The sequence below is a fragment of the Mandrillus leucophaeus genome, unplaced genomic scaffold, assembly GCF_000951045.1.
Source record: "Mandrillus leucophaeus isolate KB7577 unplaced genomic scaffold, Mleu.le_1.0 Scaffold765, whole genome shotgun sequence".
Classification (NCBI taxonomy): Eukaryota; Metazoa; Chordata; class Mammalia; order Primates; family Cercopithecidae; genus Mandrillus; species Mandrillus leucophaeus.
In genome coordinates, this window is record NW_012108308.1 from 29683 (window position 1) to 35235 (window position 5553).

The following is a 5553-nucleotide window of genomic DNA, read 5'->3' on the forward strand; positions in this document are numbered from 1 at the left end:
AATGCATCCCCAGGCAATTTTGTCATTGTGCAAACTTCATAGAGTGCATTTACACAAACCTAGATGGTACACCATACCACACTCCTGGTCTCTATGGCTTAGCCTACTGTTCCCGGACTACAAACCTGTATTGCATGTTATTGTGTAGAATACTGTAGGCAACTGTAACACAATGGTAAGTATTTGTGCATCTAAATATGGAAAAGGTAATGAGTTGCATTGATAGGGCGTCACTAGATGATAGGAATTTTTCAGCACCATTACAATCTTTTTTTTTGTCATTTAGTTTTAATTTCATAATCATAAACTTAACTCTGCAATCCAGCTAAGCATAGAAGGGAAAAGGAAAACATGGAACCCAAAGGGGACTAAGCGAGAGCACAAAGTTTCTAGGATACTGCGAGCAAATGGGGTGGAGGGTGCTCTCGAGCTACAGAAGGAATGGTCTGGTGGTGAAGATAAAACACAAGTCAAATTTGTTGGAGTTGTCCACAGTCAGCAATGGTGATTTTCTTGCTGGTCTTGCATTCCTGGACCCAAAGCACTCCATGGCCCCCATAACATTCATGCCTTCTTTCACCTTGCCAAAGACGACGGGTTTGCCATCCAAACACTCTGTCTTGGCAGTGCAGATGAAAAACTGGAAACTGTTTGTGTTGGGTCCAGCATTTGCCATGGACAAGATGCCAGGGCCTGTATGTTTCAGAATGAAATTCTCGTCATCGAATTTCTCCCGGTGGATGGACTTGCCACCGGTGCCATTATGGCGTGTGAAGTCACCACCCCGACACATAAACCCTGGAATAATTCTGTGAAAGCGGGAACCCTTATAACCAAATCCTTTCTCTCCAGTGCTCACAGCACGAAAGTTTTCTGCTGTCTTTGGAAACTTATCTCCTCAACGAACACGGTGGGGTTGACCGTGGCTGATAGTACACGGCTCCCGACGGTGGCGGTGTCTGCAAAGTGAACACACCATTATAATCTTATAGGACCACGGTCATATACACAATCCAGAGTTGACCAAAACATCATTATGTAATGTGTGACTATGATTATCTACATAATTATGTACTGATGTCTGCTTTCCCCACCCCTTTAGATTGTCTTGTTCATTGCTGCATCCCCAGAGCCTAGAACAGTGCCTAGAAAGCAGAAGGCCTTCAATAAACACGTTTAATGTATAGCTGCATGAACGAACGGAGACTTCTCCCTTGAAATGACCACCCTGGGTCCCTATAGCTCAGGTTAGGGTGGGGGCAGGGAGGTTATGAAAGGCGCACCGGCTCCAGCAGCTGAGGTCTGGTTTTGGACCCCAACTCTGGCCCCAGGGTGCTGGGCGACCTTGGGCAAGTCACAAACTTCTCTGTGGGTGTCAGCAAAAGCTAATAAAACCAGACCCTGCTTTTCAACTTGTGTCATCCAAAACTCTGAGTATGACTTGCTTTAATTAAGATAAGAGCACAGTGAAATGTTTGGACTTGCTGTTCATTCTTTGATGTTCGGCCTTTTGCGTTGTTGTTTTGATGTCCAGGGTCTTGGAGAACTGGACTTGGGTTGTTGGCCCTGGCTGGCGGGCTGCCTGCCTTCTGCTGTTTGCCTTGTTAAAAGCACTTATGATCTAATAAAGTGAGATTGATGTGGCCTCCCCGGGGATGAAACACTTTCCATTCCCCATATTCACTGTGCTTCCCAGCTGCACTCATGGTTGCCATGTACTATGTAGCGATTGAAAACTAGGCCCTGGGCTGAGTTTCATTTCATCCTATGAGGTGGGTACTATTACTGTCCCCATTCTACTCATGTGGAAACTGAGGCACTTAGAGGCTACGGGACTTTTCTGAGGTCATGGTAAGTAATCGGGTAAGTAAAGGTATCAGGATCCAGGTCCAGAGAGCTGCATGGTCTCTCGTGGGCTGCTGGTGGTCCTGGCTTGGATGAGAAGCCCACGGGGGACTTGAGTGGGAGCTCATAAGATAGGAAGCAAGTGAACCTTCACCTCTTTTTTTTTTTTTTTTTTGAGATCAAGTCTTGCTCTGTCACCCAGACTTGAATGCAGTGATATGATCTCCACCTCCTGGGTTCAAGCAATTCTCCTGCCTCAGCCTCCTGAGTAGCTAGGACTACAGGTACGAGCCACTGCACCCACCTAATTTTTTGTATTTTTAGTAGAGATGGGGTCTTCCCATGTCAGCCAGGCTGGTCTTGAACTCCTGATCTCATATGATCCACCTGCCTCAGCCTCCCAAAGTGCTGGGATTACAGGTGTGAGCCACCACGCCCAGCTGAACCTCTGTCTCTGAGTCTGTTCAGTGACAATGTCAGGCCATGGAGAAAGATAACAGGCCTATGAGGTATTGGCTCTATGAATCCCCATTTTACAGCAGGGAAAACTGAGGTTCAGAGAGGTTGCCCAAAGAGGATTAGAAAGAACAATGGCTGGGAAGAGGGAAGTGCCTGGTTCACTTTCCAGGGTTAAGTCAGGTCAGAATGTTACAGTCATGCCAGTCTCATGTGCGAGATGTTGACTGAACTGACTTTGGCATCTTACTGCCCAAGAACAGCGGGGATGGGAAGTGACTGGGCCTCCCTGGGGGCAGCCTGTTCTGTGTGGAATGGTCCTCAGGAAGATGAAATCATGTAGGAAAACACCCCACATCCCTGGTTCCCACAGTCACTGATGGGGGTGGAATGGGGGGCTGCAAAGGAAGCTGGTACTCTTTCCTGATGCTCAGCTGAAGCTGTGGGTGCCCCCAGGAGCACAAATAGCCCAGCAACATCCTTTGCTTTTAGTCTGTTGCAACATCAAAAATTCCACCATTAACAGCTTCCAGAGAAAGCGCAACCTTGTTGGGAAGAAAGGAAAGTCACACGCAAGGCCACTTGCACAGCAGCCTAGGAGATTCGGTTTCCTTATCTCGAAAATGGAACCAACACCAACCCCCTCAGGTTGTGAAAACTCCCAACACCGTTCCAGGGGGCAAAGGAGGTGTGTTCTTCCTGAATGGAGGGGCCTCCCAGCAGACTTGGAGCCTCTGGCCCTGCTGCAGAGTGCAGGAGGATGGCAGGCAACTCACTGGAATTCCTCACCAGCCTGTAGGTACCCACGTCACACTTATGTTACTATCCAGATGAAGAAGTTTCTTAGACCTCATTCCCTCCAAACACCCCTCCCCAGCCCCAGGTGGAAGGCCAGTTACTCCCAGCGCCCCCCAAGTGGTGCCCAACCCCCGGCTAGGAGTTTTCTTCACTTCTTGGTGAGATGCCTGGTGACTGCATCGGCCACAGACGCTCCCGCAAAAATGCCGCACCAGGTGTGGCCACCCTCCACCTTGGTCACCCGAAGCTTCCAGGTGCCACGTTTGCCATGGTGAGGGAGGCACCACGTTTGCCACATCGCCGTGGAGGTGGTCAAGCCGTGGGCTTAGGCCAACTCCAGTTTGCAAACTATCACGTGGGCCCTAAGGCAGACCTTCCAGAGCCCCGGGTCTTGCATGGTCTCCATGACAATGGCTTGGGTTGCATCTTTCCCTGTCCTTTTCTCATCAAGACTCAAAAACAAGGTGGGGCAGGGGACATACCTTTTGCCCCCATCACCCTCATCTCCCTCATTCTCAACCTCAAGTACCCAGCTCCTCCCTACCTCTGTGAATCCCCACCAGAAAGGACCCAGCAGGGCCACCATCAGCCAGACTGGGAATCCCAGCATGGGTTCAGCCGGCCCAGCCTGCTACAGAAAGAAAGGGAGTCCCACCGCAGCCCTCCAGCTGAGTGTGGGGCATGAGCCCCAGCAGACTCAGGCCCTCTGTCCTGGCTTGGCAAGCCCCTTCCCTGTCTGGGCCTCTACTTTCCCATCTGAGGGCTAGACACTTCCCAAGGCCCCCTCCAGCTCAGACATTCTGAGGCCTGATGTTCTCTCTCCACCTAAGGCAGCCGGCAGCGACCAGTCCCTCTTCTCCCTCCAGACCGTGCTGGAGCAGCCACACGCCTTATCACACACAGCCATCTTCGTTGTTTGCATGGTGCTCATTTCCCCTGGCTAAGAAAACATGTTTGCAAAATCAGATTTCCCTGGAAAGCCGGCAAGTTAAAAGGAAAGGAAACGTTGAATTCTGTGGAGTGGGGATCTGAAGGCAGAGACTGACCTCTGGGACTGCCCCCATGCTTCTGGGTCCCCTTGATTAGAGGAAGCAGGGCCTGATCCCAAATTCCGGCACCTAAGTAGTCCCCTCTGCCTCCCTCGGGTCTATTCCAGCACCCACAGGCAGCTGAGGCCTGGAGAGGCTTCGAGCCTTCTCAGGGTCACACGGAGTGTTATCATCCAGAACTTTCTGCGGCTCCCCGCTGCTGGCAGGGCAAATCCACATGTATCCTGGTGTTCAAGGTCCTCCCCCTTTTCCCTTATGTGGCCCTTTGGCTCCAGACACCCTAACTCCTCACCAGCCCAAATAGCTTTGTCTTTGCCACAAGTGCCTCTCTCCCAGCCCACTTCTGTCTGTTCAGCTCTGTCCTACTCTTCAAGACCTCACTCAGACCCTGCCTCCTCCAGGAAGCCTTCTCTGACTAGCCCTGCCCACATGAATGCTCTCTGAGGGGTTCTGGCCACACCAGGAGGAGCCTGGTCACTTCTCATCTGTCCCCACCCTCTCCCTGGGGACAAACCCTGCTTGGGCCCAGCTGTCTTCTTGGTCAGGGCTTGGTTCCCACTTCCTGGAGCTGGCCTGGTCGGCTCAGGGCCGCCATGGGCCACCGAGGAGAGAACCAAAGGATTTTCTTGGGACGAAATGATACCAACAGCAGCCAAAGGCTGCCTAAGGACCCCACCTTGGGTCCTGTCTTAAAAGTGACTTTTCCTGATCTTAAACGTGGATAAAGCATGAGTGTGGTCACGCAACAGCTCCAAAGCTGTTGGTAAGATGAGATAGGCCTACCTGAGCTCCCACGGAGAGCCGTCCATGATGAACATGCAATCTACAGAATGAAATGTACGTGTGGTGCCATTTGTTTTTAATTAAACAAACAAAGCAAAACACCTATACTGGCTCCTGTGCGCCCAGCACCGGTCTGAGTGCTTTGTGTGCATGGACTCACTCGATCCTCCTAATGACCCTGTGCGGCAGGTACCCTAATGACCCCATTTTACAGATGAGCAGACTGAAGTTCAGGGTAAGGATTCAAGTCCCGGCCACAGGCAGGCTCCAGTGCCTGTGCTCTCAACCCCTCCCCCGTGCTGGCTGCTGCATTCTCGGGGCTATTCTGTGCTTCCAAACAATACATAACCGAAGGGAGAGAAAAGCCGGGAGGAAGGTGCCGCGGGCCTTGCATGGAGCCAGGTTTGGAGAGAGAAAAATAGGGAGACTTTCACTTCCTTTTCTTACATTCTGTATTGATTGGTTGTCACAAATAATCTAATCTATTTGAAAAATAGAAAAAGCAGCACATGCTCATTGTAGAAAACTCAAGAGAGATGAGAAAGGTTTCAGAAACTAGAGTCAGCCTGGGTTCTGGGAGCTGGCAGGGAAACATGCAAGGCTGGAGGATTCTAGAAGGATC

At 50.8% G+C, this 5553-nt stretch overlaps 1 pseudogene; it reads right to left on the reverse strand.

The window, feature by feature from the left end:
* Positions 1-470: 470 nt before the first annotated feature.
* LOC105529441 lies at positions 471-4957 on the reverse strand (annotated as a pseudogene).
* Positions 4958-5553: the final 596 nt, after the last annotated feature.